This window comes from Narcine bancroftii, chromosome 1, assembly GCF_036971445.1.
Source record: "Narcine bancroftii isolate sNarBan1 chromosome 1, sNarBan1.hap1, whole genome shotgun sequence".
Lineage (NCBI taxonomy): Eukaryota > Metazoa > Chordata > Chondrichthyes > Torpediniformes > Narcinidae > Narcine > Narcine bancroftii.
In genome coordinates this window covers 317,380,752-317,399,116 of record NC_091469.1, presented here as the reverse complement: position 1 = coordinate 317,399,116, position 18,365 = coordinate 317,380,752, and the positions used below count along the sequence as shown (strand labels likewise).

The 18,365-nt window shown below is 40.1% G+C and overlaps 1 protein-coding gene and 1 long non-coding RNA gene across 6 annotated transcripts in view; one reads left to right on the top strand and one right to left on the bottom strand.

The window, feature by feature from the left end:
- znrf2b (zinc and ring finger 2b) overlaps nt 1-18,365 on the top strand; it is a 225,397-nt gene that overhangs the window by 174,322 nt on the left and 32,710 nt on the right. The window contains exons 4-5 of one of the 5 annotated variants that reach the window (XR_011347460.1): nt 4,916-5,072; nt 17,947-18,042. The exons of 3 other annotated variants lie outside the window; for them this stretch is intronic. The gene's annotated coding sequence lies outside the window, so the exon portion shown is untranslated. The remainder of the gene's footprint in view (nt 1-4,915; nt 5,073-17,946; nt 18,043-18,365) is intronic. One more of the 5 variants, XR_011347464.1, reaches the window with a different exon arrangement.
- Nucleotides 1-18,365, bottom strand: part of LOC138747399 (uncharacterized) — a 39,866-nt gene that overhangs the window by 6,501 nt on the left and 15,000 nt on the right. Inside the window, exon 2 of the long non-coding RNA XR_011347477.1 lies at nt 4,399-4,450. This is a non-coding gene — a long non-coding RNA (uncharacterized lncRNA). The remainder of the gene's footprint in view (nt 1-4,398; nt 4,451-18,365) is intronic.

The following is an 18,365-nucleotide window of genomic DNA, read 5'->3' as shown; positions in this document are numbered from 1 at the left end:
AAACATAGACTGCAGCAATCAGTGTGGCCGAGAATTCCTTGGCAGGTAGAAGGGTCTTCATTTCACCAGGAGGTACTCTATCTCTGCTGAACTGAACATCTTCACAACAGAGAGATTGGTGCACCAGTTCTTGTTGATGTAAATGCACTATCCCCAGAAGCACAGATAATTTTTGAATGAGGTATCAAGTTATTTGAGGTTGAACACGCAATCTGCAGAGAACCGAAACAATGTACCGGTGGAGCTCAGCGGGTCAACAGCCCTGCCAATTGCTTTCCCTGTATGCTGCCTGAGCTGCGGAGTTCCACCAGCACCTTGGTGCTTTGCTGCTTTGAAATGCTTGGTCGAATGAACAGGCCCGTCAAGTCGTCTTGGTTTGTGCACAGGTCAGAACTGGTATGGTAGAGGATATTTTTAGCATCATTAATCAATTCGCACTCACCATAGAGTACAAACTAAGGACATTCTCCTTTACCCGATGATAAATTGGGAGAATGCAGCCAAAGCTTTGACAAGACAGCACCTTGTCAGAGTGTATTTTATGGATTTGAGCTGCTAATCACAAAATTTTCCTTAAAATTTTCCTCTCACATACGGTTTACTTTTAGATACAACCTACTTTTGTGATTTACTGTCCTATTTTAAGTCTATTTCAAGCAGACAAAACCACGAAGTGCAGCATGTCATTGAAAATTCATTTTCTGCCTTCTGACTTCCTCCCCGCTGGTCTTGGTGCCGTCAGTGACGAACATGGTGAAAGGTTTCACCGGGATATTGCGACTGTGGAAAAGCGGGATCAGGGCAACTGGAATCCATCAGCGCTGGCCGACTATTGTCAGACACTGACATGAGAGGCATCAGATGCTGAGTACAAACGAAAATCAGCGGCAAAACATTTGAACTAATGCAATGTATCAGCATCATTATGCGATTAAGCTTGCCAAATTCAATAAAGGTAAATTTATTGTTTCTCCAACTTCCCGAGCAACAAATACAGAAAATCTGAAATTATCTTTGTGTTCAGCTTGAAGTTAAATTTTAATTTTAAATTTTAAAAGTCATATATTTAGACAGACAGCACAGTAACAGGTCATTTCGGCCCATGAGTCCATTGCCACCCAATTTACCTACACCCCCAGTATGTTTTGAATGGTGGGAGGAAACCCACGCAGACACGACGAGAATGTACAAACTCTTTACAGACAGCACGGGATGAGAACCTTGGTCCCTATCGCTGGTGCTGTAAAGGCGTTGCGCTAACTGCTACACCGTTGTCTACCCCAATTTTATTTCAGGAAACAAACCTTTTGAAATACTTATGTTGTCTAGCGTTGTTTGAGGTCATTGTCAATTGGTTGAATACTGCCACTGATGAATGGTCAATCCAAAACACAGTTACCCAGCCTACATGGCGTGTATGGTTTGCTCACTGTATCTGTAGGGATACCTCATTTTCAGTCCTTGTCTTCTTCAAATTCACCCTCTTGAATATTTTTTTTTCCAGGCGCTTGTGCTTTGCACTAGATAAGGCTGGAAAATCTCAAAGACTCTGTAATCTTCTGTTAACTAATGTTGGGTTTTCTCAGCCAGCTCTCAACCCGCTGATTCTGGAATAGTTGAGACGAAGGCAGCACAATTTTGCCAAAGAGAAGGCCAGATTTATCACCAGCATTTTACAAACCCCTAATTTTATTAATCTTGAGCACTACTTCTGGGTGTATCTGGATGCCTGGCTTACATGATAGTTTTCAGAAGTAACTGATAGGTCTCTTAGTTATTAAGATGGATTGTGAATATGCTCCTCATGGATGGCACAGACTATTTTAATTTAATCGTACAGCATGGTGGGAGACCCTTCCGGCCCACAAGCCTGTGCCACCCAATATCTTACTAATTCTTACTAATTCTCCCCAGCCTCACCAAAATACCACTACTAAAGATTTTCTCCCACAAAACATCAAAGGACAGAGGGGGTGGTACGGTTGGCATCATAGGGGTGTTACAGCGATGTCTGTCAGGAGTTTGTACATTCTTCGTGTGTCTCCCTGGGTTTTCCCCAGGGGGTCTGATTTCCTCCCACCTTTTGAAACATACAGGGGTTGTAGGTTAATTGTGATATTGGGTGGCACAGGCTTGTGGGCCGGAAGGGTCTCCCACCATGCTGCATGATTAAATTTAAATAGTCTGTGCCATCCATGAGGAGCATAGACTATCCTTAAAGGGAGAAAAAGTAATTATTTGAGGAACTCCGGGTCAGACTGCAAATGTGGTGGCAAAGGGATGGTTGGGCCCTGAGAATGTAAAGGGGAGGTAGCTAGTGGTGCCTGGGAGAGGTACGGTAGGAGAGAGCAAATGATAGTGGATCCCGCTGACAAAGGGTAGGTGAGCAAATGGTGCCAGGTGGGAGATGGATGGCTGGAGATAGGGTGACAGAGGTGGGACAAGTGAGCTTCAGCTTCAGACAGGAAAGGAAGGCAATGAGTGGAATGAAGTGAAGGAGGTATTGTTGGGCAGATGCCATCAGGCAGGGAAGGAGAAAGGAACTGGTGAGTGGGGGCAAGGTGAGAAGTGGGCTGAATGTGTGTGAGAGGACCTCAGAGGATCTGAAGGGCGGGGGGGGGGGTTGGGAAACAGGTTACTTGAAATTGGTGTTTCATACTTACACATTGTAAATTACCCCGGTGACTTGCTCGCCTTTATTAAAATGGTGGAGGTCAAGAGAAGTGACCAAAATGGTGGTGGGATAGTGTGGGGAGTCGAGGGATGAGGCAATAAGTTCAGTGGGACGCGGGCAGGTAGAATCTATGAAGGTGCCTGATGTTTGTTAGTGGGATCACAGTCCAGAGACAGGTATGAGGAGGTGCTCAAGAACTACTGTCTTGCTTGTCTGTGCAAGGTAAAGCTTAGTCCACCAGGCCACGACAGCACCGCCTTTGTCTGCAGGTTTGGTGATGAGACTGGGATTAGTGTGGAGTGAATGGAGAGATGTACGTTCAGAGGGGGTGAACTTGAAGTGTGCGAGTGACCAGTTTACTACTTTGGAAATCATGATTATACCACTGGAAATGCTCGACTAGTTCTCCCCCAGGGTCTTGATGTTGTGTGGTAATTATTAAAAAACAACCTGATCATTTTGAGCAGTATGATTGGCGTAGCGGTTAGCGCAACGCCTTTACCAAGTCAGCAATCGGATCCGGGGTTCAAATCCTGTGCTGTCTGTAAGGATTTGATAAGTTCTCCCTGTGTCTATGGGGGTTTTCCCCAGGGGCTTCAGTTTCCTCCCACCATTCAAAACGTACCGGGGGTTGTAAGTTAATGGGGTGTAAAATGGGATGCACAGATTCGCTCATTCCCAAATATGTCTTCAAGAACCAAGTATGGCTTCGACTTGCAATCTTCCAGCTCGAGTTACTAGAATCTCTGAGCTACAACTAACCTCTGAATAGAAAGATATGAAATGAATGCAGATATAACCAAATGCTTCAGCACGTAAAGTAATGAGAAACTGGGCAGGGAGCTGATCGTTTGACAGATTAGGGGACCAAAGTGTAGATAACTTGCTTAAGTCATGAAAAAGGTAAAAATAAAAGGAAAGTTACCTGAAACAAATCATGTGGGAGACGGACCTAGTGGGACATTATTGAATTAGTACTGTGTTTTTTAATGGTAGATGGCTTAATGGTGCATCCTGATACGTTTTCTATTGGACTGATAATGGTGAAAATGCCCTAGGGCTGAAATCCCATCTCAGACGAAGTGATTTGTGCATTTCGCATCGTAGGTGATGTCAGTTATTACAAGCTCACATTTCATTCAGTTGCTTTTTAAATATGTAATTTTAATTTTTCCAAGACTCATACAGAACATTATTACACACATCACTATAAATAGTATTTTAAAATTACAGAGTCTCATATGATTGCCAAAATCTCACTCCCCCCCCCCCCACCAACTGCTCACATTAATAAGAAGGGGTGTTTGAGCAGCCTTCATTAATTAGTCATGATCTTCACGAATTCAACACTATTAACGCAACTATCTTATTTAAAGCTTTTCGGGGAAGTTAATTATATCCTTAAGCCATTATGATTCAAACAGGGTTACCATATCTTAATAAACACGTCATATTTCTTTCTAAAATTTATTTTCCTGGGGTGGGGCACAACTTTGTATTTCCACATTCCATCAAGGAATAAGTAAGGGGGAGTCGGACTTCCACGAAACAGCGAGACATCTGGCCACCACTGGTGCAATCCTCACAAACGGGATGTGATATTTTGATAGTTTTGTGCCAATAACTATGAGATGGATCAATAAATACAGTTCTGGTTCCCATGGAAAGTCCACTTCTAGAAACTTTGTCAACATTTCTGCCAAGTAATACCAAAAGGATCTTACTTTCACGCAGAGCCAGGTTGAACGTATAAATGTTCCAACATCTATATCACACCTAAAAAACAAGTTGGGAATTTCAGTTGTTAATCTGTGTAATTTTTGTGGTACAAGGTCTAATTGGTGCATAAAATTGTATTGAAACCAATCTATATCTGATATTAATAGATGATGTCATATTATCAGAGCACAATTTTGACCAATATTGTTCTTGAATCCTTTTCCCCAAATCTGTCTTCCACATTCCCTCAATTTGTGCAAGCCCAGTTTTGGGTTATTGCTTTGCAATAGGAAATACATCTTAGATATATTGTGATCCCCTTTCTGCAGGATACAATTTAGTGATAATTCATATTAAAGGCAAGGATAATGTAACTGCTGATTGCCTTTCAAAATGTTAAGTTTGCAATGTTGCTAAAAAATGTAATATTTGTCTGTATTATATCATGCATGAAACTAGTATTTTTAAAAATTGTAGGTTGCAGTTAAAACTTTGCTCATAATGTTTAAAATTTTCATTTAGCAGCCATATTTTAAGGGTAAACACAGGCTGAAAACCTTTCACGGATTTCACAACATTTTTACAGACTGCCTGGCACCATTAAGTGATAACCATAATCAAAGTTAATGCTGTGAAAGATGACAACAGAACAATGGTGTTTATTTTGGAGAAACAGATGGTGAGTGAGACATGTGATTGAAAGTCATGTCATTGGGACACTTGAAGAAGCAGTATTGATTAGTGAGCAGCCAAAGATCTGTAAGACACAAAGGCAAGGGGAGACTTTGTGTGAACTGGACAATTTTGCTAGTTTTCCTTGTCAGGAGAAGTATTGACCCATCGTCATTTTGATGGACTCATAATCGGGTAAAGGAAGCAGGAAGATTCTTCATTTGGGCCACGACCATTCTTTTTATTTATTTTTTTAAATTTTTCACACTGTGAATCATGTCAACCAAAATATGTACAAATGTTTCTCATTAAATTTACACAGTGACCTTTTCTCCCTATTTTTCACCCTTTCCCTCCTTCCCCTCTACCCACCCAAACCCATTAGTATTCAACATGTACAATACAATAAAACCATAAAACAATATCTTCACACAAAAGAAAATAAACAAGAAAAATGCGTCATCTATTTTATTACACACTGAATCTAGTCGTTTTTGTCTTCTAATCATTTTCATTTTAGGGGATGGAGGTCCTAGGCATGCTCTCTCTGATATGTTCCATGTATGGTTCCCAAATTTGTTCAAACATTGTGACTTTGTTTTTTAAATTGTATGTTATTTTTTCCAATGGAATACATTTATTCATTTCCATGTACCATTGCTCAGGCTCTTTTCGATTTTCCAAGTTGACATTATACATTTTCTTTGCTACTGCTAAGGCTATCATAATGAATTTTTTTTGTGCTTTGTCCAATTTAAGGCCTAATTCTTTACTTCTTATGTTAGTTAAAAGAAATATATCTTGTTTTTTTGGTATGCTATTTTTTTATCATTTTATTTAGTATCTGATTTAGTTCTTCCCAAAACATATTCATCTTCGCACATGTCCAAGTTGGATGTAATGTTGTTCCCATTTCCTTCCCACAGCGAAAACATCTATCTGATAATGTTGAGTCCCATTTTTAAAAATTTTTGAAGAGTAGTATATACCCTGTGTAACCAATTATACTGTATCATACATAACCTTGTGTTTATTGTATGCTTCATAGTTCCAGAACATAACTTTTCCCATATTTCATTTTTTATCTTTTATATTTAAATCCTTTTCCCACTTCAGCTTAGGTTTATAGTTTATTTCATCATTTTCCTTATCTTGCAGCTTAATGTACATGTTCATTATAAATCTTTTAATTATCATTGTGTCTGTAATCATGTATTCAAAGCTACTTCCTTCAGGTAATCTCAAGTTGTTTCCCAATTTATCCTTTAAGCTTTCAATGGATGATATGCAAACATTGTACCATGAGTTATTGCATATTTGTACTTCAACTGTTCAAACATTAAGAAATTATTTCCCAAAAAACAATTTTCTATTCTTTTGATTCCTTTTCTCTCCCATTCTGTAAAGAAAAGGTTATCTATTGTAAAAGGAATTAGCAGATTTTGCGTCACTAATAATTTTGGTATTTGGGAATTCATTTTTTTTCTTTCTAAATGGATCTTCTTCCATATATTAAGTAAATGATGCAATACTGGTGAGTTTATATATTGCACCAGTTTATCATCCCACTTATAAAGTATATGTTCCGGTACCTTCTCGTCTATTTTATCTAGTTCTATCTTAGTCCAGTCTGGTTTTTCCCTTGTCTGGTAAAAATCTGATAAATACCTTAATTGGGCAGCTCTAATAATTTCTAAAATTTGGTAACTGCAAACCACCTTGATTATATCTCTCTGTTAATTTATCCAACGCTACCCTTGGTTTCTTCCCTTTCCTCAAGAATTTCCTTATTGTTCTCTATAGTTCATTAAAAAAAAAATTCTGTTAAGGGAATTGATAACGTTTGAAATAAGTATTGTATCCTTGGGAACAAGTTCATTTTAATGCAGTTCACCCTCCCTATCAACGTTAACGGCAGTTCTTTCTGATAATTTAGTTTGTACAAGTGGATTAAATTATTATCTAACCTGATCCCTAGGTATCGGATTGCTTGTGCTTGTCATTTAAATGGTGATTCTTTTTTAAATTCTATATAATCCGCATTACTCATTGGCATCACTTCACTTTTATTTGTATTGATCTTGTACCCCGATATTTCTCCATATTCCTTCAATTTCATATGTAATTCTTTTATTGATATCTCTGGTTCTGTTAAGTATATTATAATGTCATCTGCAAATAAGCTAATTTTATACTCCTTCTCCTTTATTTTTATCCCTTTTATTTTCTATCGCTAAGGTGAACAATGAGAGGGTTAGTGGACATCCCTGTCTAGTTGACCTACTTAATTTAAATTGATTCGATACATATCCATTTACTACTACTTTCGCCAACAGTCCATTATACAATGGTTTAATCCAATTTATATATTTTTCTCGTAGACTGAACTTCTATAATACTTTAAATAAGTAATTCCACTCTACTCTGTCAAAAGCTTTTTCTGCGTCTAAAGCAACAGCCACTGTTGGTTTCTTATTTCCTTGAACTGCACAAATTAGATTAATAAGTTTACAGACATTTTCCGCTGTTCTTTTTTTAATAAATCTAGTTTGATCTTGTTTTACTATTTTTGGTACACAATCGGCCAATCTGTTTGCTAATAATTTTGCTATTATCTTATAATCTGAGTTAAGTTGAGATATTGGTCTATGTGATGCTGGTATTAATGGATCCTTCCCCGTCTTTGGTATTACTGTAATTATTGCTGTCTTACATGAATCTGGCAAGTTTTATGTTTCTTATACCTGGTTCATTACTTCCAGGAGAGGAGGAATTAATAACTCTTTAAATGTTTTATAAAATTCTATTGGAAATCCATCCTCTCCTGATGTTTTATTGTTCAGCATCTTTTTTAATATATCTTGTACTTCCTCTATTTCAAATGGTTTTATTAGTTTGTTTTGTTCCTCTTCTTGCAATTTTGGCAGTTCAATTTTAGCTAAAAATTCCTTATTTTGTCATCTTTTCCCTCATTCTCAGTTTGGTATAATTGTTCATAAAATTCCTTAAAATTTTCATTAATCTCTGTTGGGTTATATGTAATTTGTTTGTCCTTTTTCCTTGATGTCAATACCATACTTTTAGCTTGTTTTGTTTTACATTGCCAGGCTAATATTTTATGAGTTTTTTCTCTCAGTTCATAATACTTTTGCTTTGTTTTGATTATGTTCTTCTCCACCTTATACGTTTGTAATGTTTCATATTTTTTTTGTCTTCCAATTCTCTCCTTTTCATTATATCCTCCCTTTTTACTAATTCCTTTTCTGTTCTTACTATCTCCCTTTCCAACTGCTTCGTTTCCCGATTGTAATCCTTTTTCATCTTAATCACATAACTTATTATCTGCCCTCTAATGAAGGCTTTCATTGCGTCCCATAATATAAATTTATCTTTCACTGATTCCGTATTTATTTCAAAATATGTTTTAATTTGGCGTTCAATAAACTCCCTAAATTCCTGCCTTTTAAGTAGCATGGAGTTTAATCTCCATCTATATGTTCTTGGTGGGATGTCCTCCAGTTCTATTGCTAATAATAGGGGTGAGTGATCAGATAGCAATCTAGCTTTATACACAGTTTTCCTAACTCTCCCTTGCATATGGGCTGACAATAAAAACATCAATACTTGAGTAAGTTTTGTGCCTACTCAAATAATATGAATATTCCTTCTCTCTTGGGTGCTGCCTCCTCCATATATCCATAAGTTTCATTTCCTGGATTGATTTAACCATAAATTTGGCTACTTTATTCTTATTACTTGTCTTTTGTCCAATTTTATCCAACATTGGGTCCAAATTAAGGTTAAATTCCCTCCTATCAATATATTTCCTTGTGTGTCTGCAATCTTCAAAAAAATATCCTGCATAAACTTTTGATCCTCCTCGTTAGGCGCATATATATTGAGCAATTTCCAAAATTCTGAGTATATCTGACATTTTATCATTACATACCTCCCTGCTGGATCTAATATTTCCTCCTCTATTTTAATTGATACATTTTTGTTAAATAGTATGGCTACACCTCTAGCTTTTGAATTATAAGATGCTGCCGCTACGTGTCCTACCCAGTTTATCTTTAATTTGTTATGTTCCGCTTCAGTTAGATGTGTTTCCTGCACAAATGCTATATCTATTTTTTTCCTTCTTCAATAAATTTAGTACCCTCTTCCTTTTGATTTGGTTATGTATTCCATTAATGTTTATAGTCATATAGTTCAACATGGCCATCTTAAATCTTGCTTATATTTCTTTTTCACCTCTTCACCACCTCCATCCCCCTTTTCCCCATTTTCATCTCTTAGTTTTCTCTTATGTACGACAACACATTTAAGACATAAAGTACCCCCGCGGTTCCCACACCCACTAATGCCTTAACCCCAAAAGTTCCCTCCCTCTCTGACTTGCCCCTTATCCCTTGCCAGGCAACCACAACTCCCCTTTTCATTTGGATTGCGATCTTACCCACAGAGTCAACTGATTTTGCAGTGACGGTTCTCCCCTTCCCCCCCAGCCCTACCCAGAAAATACTTTTTTAAAAAACACATATAACAAAGCTCTCTTTCCCTTTTTTTCCACCCTTACTTCCTTCCTTCCCTTCTATTTTCCCTCTTTAGTTCTTTACATATACATTGTTTTTATATCTCTATTTATACTTTATCGCCGTTCTTCATTCTTATTACACCTCTTCATCTCTTCTGTCCTGCAAACATTTTGCGAATTCTAACGCTTCCTCTGGATCTGAGAACAGTCTGTTTTGCTCCCCGGGTATAAATATTTTAACCACAGCTGGATGTCTTACCATGAATTTGTAACCTTTTTCCCATAAAATCGTTTTCGCTGTATTAAACTCCTTCCTTCTCTTTAAGAATTCAAAACTTATGTCTGAGTAAAAAAAATATTTTTTGACTCTTGTATTCCAATGGTTTATTATCTTCTCTAACTTTATTCCTTTCCCGTTCCAGTATGTTTTCTCTTGTCGTATATCTCAAAAAATTTTACTAAGATGGATCTTGGTTTTTGATGTATCTGTGGTTTCGGAGCTCGTGTTCTGTGAGCCCTTTCTATTTCCATTTCTTCCTGTATTTCTGTAATTCCTAGGGCCTTTGGGATCTATCCTTTTATAAATTCCTTCATATCTGTGCCTTCTTCACCCTCCTTCAGGCCCACTATTTTTATGTTGTTTCATCTACTATAATTTTCCAACATATCAATTTTTTGAGATAACAATTCTTGCGTCTCTTTAATTATTTTGTCACTTTCTTCCAATTTTCCTCTTAAGTCGTTTACTTCCATTTCTACAGCCGTTTCTCATTCTTCCACATTCTCTACTCTTTTCCCTATTTCTGTCATGACCAGTTCTAACCTTTGCATTTTATCTTCTGTTCTTTTCACTTTCCTTTTAATTGTATTAAATTCTAATGATAACCATTCTTTTAATGACCTCGTTTGTTCTTCAAATAAAACTTTATCTATATACTGTCCATCAGTTTTTCCTTCTGTTTCTCTTTGTCCATCAGTTTTACCTTCTATTTCTCTGTGAAGATCTTGGTCTTCTTCTTCCTCTTCTTCTGTGTCTGTACCTGTGTTTGTGTCTTCTCTTCTTTGTGTTTGTGTCTCTACTTGCATCTCTTTGTCAGGCCTCTTCTTGCTGGGCCTCTTGTTGCTGGTCCTCCCCTCTTGGGCTACTCCTCTGTTGTGCCTCCTGCCATTGTTCTTCTTGTAAGTTGTCTCTTCATCTCTCTCCCACGTCACTCCCTTCTCTGCTGCCTTTCTCGTTCTCCAGCTGAGTGCCCTGGTGTCAGGCATCCCTCAGCTGTTCGCGCTGTGGCTGCCCGCTCCTCTAGTGAGCCCCCCCCTCCCACCGGTGTCCTCTTTTTCCCTTATTTACGTTGGTTGCACATTTTGTTTGGCTCCCAGATCCATTTTTGAAGTTCACCAACAGGTGGACTCCGCAGGGCAGGCTCTGACCTTGGGGGTCGGGCGCTCTTCGCCACCCCAGCGTCCTGCTCCTTTGTGCATTTATCTACTTTGGCAATTTTTCTACTTTTATTCCAGTTGTTTTTATTTTCTCCTTCTTGGATGCCATCCTCTTTCTCTTCTCTGTAACTTTATCTTCTATTTCTTATATTTTATTTTTGTTGTGCTTTGTCGTTTTCTAACTTTGTTCCTGTTTTCCTGGAGAAGGCTGGTTTTCCCGACCAGCCACTTCTCCATTGGCCGTGACCATTCTGATGGTCATTTTGTTTCCCCTGTACAAGGAAGAGGGGAATTACAACAAACATTCGTATGAAAGGACATTTCTCTGAACTTTGGGAATGATTTTCAACAATTGTGCCTAAGATGTAATAATTTGAGAAATCCACACACACACGCACAGAGATATATTCGCGCATAGTTGGGGTAGATTTAAGTAAGATGTTATATTAGTAATTATTAATAAATATATTGTTTTAAAAATAACACTCTCTTTGTGAATTTCTATTGCTGTTGGTCTGCGACATAACACAGTAATGTGGTTAGATTTTATAAATGAATGTTTCTGGACCATTTCAGAAACTGTGTGGCTCTGTACAGTCGAGAATTATTTGATGAAATTTCTTTGTATATACTGCACTGGCTCGGCTTTTACACTAAGTATGGTAGTCTCTTGGGTTCCTTGGTGATGTGAAGAAGGAAAAGCCCATGTTAGTGTGCACAAGTGCAGCAAGTGAATTAAATGTAGAGGGAGGGGAACCAGAGTGTTAGAGCAGAGAGGAATGGAGAAGGGAAAAGATGATGTGAAAATTGCATGCATCGTTAGAGGTCAACGGGTTGAAAGTGGTAAATGTTCGCAGGTGCATCTATTTCAATGCAAGAAGTATTGTTGGAAAGGCAGACAAGCTTAGAGTGTGGATTGGCAAGTGGGATTATGGCATTGTGGTCATTAGTGAAACTTGGTTGCAGGACAGACAGGACTGGCAGCTCAGTTTCAGGCTTCCTTTGCTTTAGACGTGATGAAACGTGGGAGATAGAATTAAAGCGGAAGAAGTGGTATTGCTTGTCGGGGAAAATATCACAGCTGTGCTCAGGCAGGACAGACCAGAGGGCTCGTCTACTGAACCTATACGGGTGGAGCTGAGGAATGGGAAAGGTATGATCACACTCATGGGGATGTATTATAGACTGCCCAATAGTCAATGAGAATTGGAGGAGCAGATCTGCAGAGAGATAGCAGACAGCTGCAGGGAACATGAGGTTGTGATAGTAGGAGATTTCAATTTTCCACATATTGACTAGGACTCCCACACTATAAAAGGGCTGGATGGCTTGGAGTTTGTCAAATGTGTTCAGAAAGTTTTCTAAATCAATAGATAGAGGTACCAACTAGAGGGAATGCAATACTGGATCTCCTTTTAGGGAATGAGACAGGACAGATGACAGATGTACGTGTAGGGGACATAATTTGAAAATGCTCTTTAGAACTAGAGCACAATACAGGCCCTTCAGCCTTCAATGTTGTGCTGCCCCATATATTCCTTACAAAAAATGCACTAAACCCTCCCTACCCCGTAACCCTCTATTTTACTTCCATCCATGTGCCTGTCAAAGATTCTTTTAAATGCTTCTAATGTTTCAGCCTCCACCACCATACCCAGCAAGGCATTCCAGGCACTCACAACTCTCTGTTTTAAAAAAAATTACCCCTGATGTCTCCCCTAAACTTCCCTCCCTTCACTTTGTGCTCATGTCCTTTGGTGTTTGCTTATCCTGCCCAGAGAAATATGTACTGGCTGTCCACCCTATTTATGCCTCTCATAATCTTGTAGACTTCTATTAAATCTTCTCTCATCCTTCTATGCTCCAAAGAGAAAAGTCCCAGCTTTGCGAACCTTGCCTCATAAGACTGGTTTCCCAAATACAGGCAACATCCTGGTAAATCTCCTCTGTACCCTCTCCATAGCTTCCACATCCTTCCTATAATGAACTGAACACAATATTCCAAGTGTGGTCTCACCAGAGATTTGTAGAGTTGCAACATGACCTCTCTATTCCTGAATTCAATCTTCCTTTGAATATAAGCCCAGCATTCCATCGGCCTTCTTAACTATCCTATCAACTTTGTGGCCACCTTGAGGGGTGTATGGATTTGAACCCCCAAGGTCCCTGTTCATCCACATTCTTAAGTAACTGACCATTACCCCTGTGCTCAGCCTTTTAGTTTGTCCTTCCAAAATTCATCACCTCTCACTTATCCAGATTGAACTCCATCTGCCAGTTCTCTGCCCAACTCTGCATCCTGTCAATGTCCTCTTGTAACCTTCGACAACCTTCAGCTCCATGCGCAACTTCTCCAGCCTTCGTGTCATCCACAAACTTACTGACCCATCCTTTCGCCTCTTCACCCAGGTCATTTATAAAAATCACAAAGAACAGGGGTCCCAGAACAGATCCTTGTAATACTCCACTAGTCACCGACCTGCAAGCCACTTTTTTTATCCGCACACTCAAGGTTCACCGGATCCTGCGCCTCATGACTTTCTGAACGAGTCTGTCATTAAATTAAATTAGACATGCAGCACTGTAACAGGCCAGTTCGTCCCTACGAATCCATGCCACCCAAATAACACCTCATTAATCTAATCCTTGTTACAATTTTCAAGGGTGCGAGGTAACTGGAGCACCTGTAGAAAACTCATGCAGACACGGGGGGACGTATAAACTCCTCACAAACAAAATTTTACCCAGGTCTGGTCCTGATTGCAGATGCTGTCAAGGTGTTGCATTAACTGCTATGCCAATCGTGATGCCCTAATGGGGACTCTGACTTCCAACCACGTCATATTAGTAGATTCTCCCTCTGCAGTGTCCTCCCTTTCTATAGCCAAGGTCTAGTGATCATTAGTTTCAAGTTAATTATGGAGAAGGATAGATTTGGGCCTCAGGTTGAGATTTTAAATTGGAGAAAGGCCAATTTTGAGGAAACAAGATAGGATCTAGAATGCGTGGATTGGGATAAGTTGTTTTCGGGCAAGGATGTGCGAGTAAGTGGAGGACCTTCAAAGGGGAAATTTTGAGAGTACCGAGTTGATATGCTCCTGTGAGGTTAGCAGGCATGGTTTTTGAGGGATATTGGGGATCTTGTTCGGAAGAAGAAAGGTGTATCATGGATATAGGCAACATGGAGCAAATGAGGTATTTGAGGAGTATAAAAAATGCATGAATAAAACCTCAAGAAAGAAATCAGGAAGGCTACAAGAAGACATGAGGTTACTTTGGCAGGTAATGTGAAGGAAAGTCCTAAGGTATATTAAGAGCAAAATTAGTCCCCTGGAGATCAGAGTGGTCGGCATTGTATGGAGTCAAAAGATGGGGAAATCTTAAAAAAAATTTCTATCAGTATTCCCTCAGAAAACAGGCACAGAGTTGTGGGAAGTAAGAAAAACAAGCAGCAAAGTCATGGAACCAATACAGATTAAAGAGGAGGAGGTGCTTGCTGTTTTAATGCAAATAAGGGTGGATAAATCCCTGGGACCTGACAAGATATTCCCTCGGACTTTGAGGGAGGCTAGTGTGGAAATTGCAGAGGCTCTGGCAGAAATATTTAAAATGTCCTTAGCTATGGGTACGGTGCCGGAGGATTGGAGGGTAGCTCATGTTGTTCCATTGTTTAAAAAAAGGCTCCAAATGTAACACTGGAGACTATAGGCCGATGAGCCTGACATGAGTAGTAGGTAAATTATTGGAAGGTGTTCTAATAGATCGGATATACAATTATTTGGATAGCCAGGAACTGGTTAGAGATAGTCAATATGGCTTTGTGCGTGGTAGGTCATGTTTAACCAATTTATAGAGTTTTTCAAGAAGGTTACTAGGTAACTTTGTAAACAAAATACTGTGGATGTTGTCTACATGGATTTTAGAAAGGCCTTTGAAAGGTTCCACATGGGAGGTTAGTCAGGAAGGTTCAGACACTAGGTATTCATGGTGAAGTAGTGAATTGGATTCAACAATGGCTGGATGGGAGAGGCCAGAGAGTGGTAGTGAATGATTTTTTCTCAGACTGGAGGCCTGTGCCTAGTGGTGTGCCTCAGGAATCGGTGCAGGGACAGTTGTTGTTTGTCATCTATATCAATGATCTGGATGATAATGTGGGAAATTGGATCAGCAAGTTTACAGATGACACGAAGTTTGGGGGCGTTGTGGACAGTGACGAAGGTTTTCAAAGCCTGCAGAGGGATCTGGACCAGCTGGAAAAATGGGCTGAAAAAATGGGAGTTGCAGTTTAATGCAGACAAGTGTGAGGAGTTGCATTTTGGAAGGACAAACCAAGAAAGGGCACTGAGGAGTGTGGTAGAACAGAGGGATCTGGGAATACAGATACATAATTCCCTTAAAGTGGCGTCACAAGTGGATAGGATTGTAAAGAGATCTTTTGGCATATTGGCCTTCATAAATTAAAGATTTGAGTACAGGAGATGGGATGTTATGTTGAAAATGTGCAAGACATTGGTGAAGCCAATTTTGTAATATTGTGTGCAGTCACCTAACTACAGGAAAGATATCAATAAGATAGAAAGGGTGCAGAAAAGATCTAGGATGTTGCCCAGTCTTCAGGAACTGAGTTACAGGGAAAGGTTAATCAAGTTATCCCTGGAGTTTAGAGGAATAAGATTTGATCGGGTTATTTAAAATTATGAGAGGGGTAGACAGAAGGTAGGTGAGATACAAACCAGAGGACATGGATTAATGGTGAAAGGGGAAAAGTTTAGGGTAACAGTAGGAGGAACTTCTTCACCCAGAGAGTGGTGGGGTGCAGAACGAGCTGCCAACTGAAGTGGTGAATGCGGGCTCAATTTTAACATTTAAGAAGAATTTGGACAGGTACATGGATGGAAGAGGGATGGAGTGCTGTGGACTGAGTACAGGTCAGTGGAACTAGGCAAAAAGAATGGCTTGATACAGACTAGAAGGGCCAAAGGGCCCTGTTTCTGTGGTGTAGTATTCTATGCTTCTGAAAACCCCGAGGGTTTTGTGCATTGATTTATGGTATGGTATTGCATTGGGAACACGATGCAGGGTCTATGTTGCTACGTGTCGAGGCGATTTGCCAATGTTTGTAAATGTTGGTGGGTTTATCTTACCTCTGACCTCAGTCAGCCTGTCATCACCCTGCTCTCCATTTTGATTTAGTGTGGTGTGAAGATATTCGGAGAAATTCTCTTATGACGGAGTGTTTTTGCCAAGGGTCATAGTTGGAGCCAATGAGAGGATGGGTAATTATATTAAGCAAGTGGATTGTATCAGAACTGAGCCATTTGCTATCAGGAAAACGTGAATAGGCTGTGCTTTCATTTCCAAGAATGAATGGTGAAAAGGTTTGAGTGAGAAGAGATCGAGACGATGTTTTAAAGCCTGATACCAACACTAGGGGCAAATATATGAGCCGTCTGGAAAACCAGTAAGGTTATTGGTAGATTTTACAAAGTGGAGTGTGTCACAGTTAGTGTATAAAAGGAACATATTATACTGGTGGGCTAAATGGGGAGGGGTTTATGGGGAATGTGGTTCACTTACTTAATTCAGCATTGTAAATTCTTTTGTTGCAATATGTTGAGTCACTGTGGTTTTGAACAGAGCCTTTAGATTATAGATAGACTTGGTTAAAGGTTTACTTTCTTGAACAGTTCCAAAAGAATTGTATCATAAGATTTATGGCCTTTTTTTCACCATGCCCAGAATGGAATGGGCTGGAACCATTGCAAAGCCTGTTGCAACCACACGCAGACAGTGAATCACATCTCTGGTTGTAGCACTGATGGTTTTATTTTTAATTAGATTGGCCTTGAGGCCAGAGAGTTTTTAAAAGCAAACTGCTTTAGTGCTGGGTTTAACTCTGCATCGAGCCTGCTGGGCTGAAGCTCAAGATTTCATTCTGCTGGATTGACGTTGTAGCAAATGGCCCCTTCCAGGGAGCAAGACGTTTCTGCCGATTGCATTAAAATCATCGCTGATGTTGCTCAATGCTAAATCGCAGAAATGCTGTGGGAACTCAGCAGGTCTCGCAACGGCCAGAGGCAGTAAAGGTACAGTATATGGCCAACATTTCAGGCCTGAGCCCTTCTCCAAGAGGGGCTTCTTGAAGAAGGGCTCAGGCCCAAAACATTGGTTATCAAGTCCAGTGAAGTTTATCTGATTGTACCTGATAAAACAACAATCTTCAGTCCTCAGTGCAGAACACACAGTGAGATGTAACACACATATAGACAAACAATACACATGCAGGACAAGTACAGTACAAGTAAATAAATGTTGCTTTGTGACGATGAGAGCCTCGGATGGTGAGTGTGAGTAGTTCCTTTGGTCGTTCAGCGTTCCCACTTCCTGTGGGAAGGAGCTGTTCCACAGCCTGGTGGTGATACTCCTGTATCTCTTCCGCAAAGGGAGCAGCTGAAAGATTCTGCTTCCAGAGTGGAAGGGGTCCTCAATGATTTTGAGCACCCTCTGAAGGCAACGATCCCGGTGGGGGGTGGGAGGGCTGAAGGGAGACTCCAGTGATCCTCTCTGTAACTCACATGATCTGCAGCATCTGTACCACGCTGTGATGCAGCCAGCCAGGGCGCTCTTGATAAAAGGTTAACATGATGGTGGCCAGTAGCCTTGCCCACTTCAGTCTTCTCAGGGAGTGTAGCCGCTGTTGTGCTTTCCTGACAAGTGAGGAGATGTTGAGTGTCCACGATAGGACACTAGTTCAGTGAAAGCCAAAGAACTTGGTGCTCTCCACTCTCTCCACTACTGAGTGATGGATGTGCAGTGGAGGGTGTTCATCTTCTTTGTCTTATCCACGTTGAGAGTCAGGCTGTTCATCGCACACCATATCATGAGATCTTTCACTTCTTTTCTATAGCGTGACTCTTCGTTGTTGGTGATGAGGCCGACGACTGTCGTGTCATCTGCAAACTTGATGACACTGTTGGAGCTGGGTTTGGTGATGCAGTGGTGGGTGAGTAGTGTGAACAGGAATGGGCTGAGCCCATGGTCCTTAGGTGTGCCACTGCTCAGCGTATTGCCTCGATATTCCGCTACCGACCTGGGCAGATTGTGGCCTTTCCATTAGGAAGCTTAAAATCCAGTTACAGAGAGGGGTGTCACGGTGGGGCTCTGGTTACCTCCCACTGTTCAAAACGTACCAGGCATGTAGGTTAATGGGGTGTAAATTGGGCGGCACGGACTCGTGGGCCGAAATAGCCTGTTAATGTGCTGTATGTCCACATTGAAAATTTAAATTAAAAAAAAATGTAGATGTGTGTTGAGGACAATTTCTCC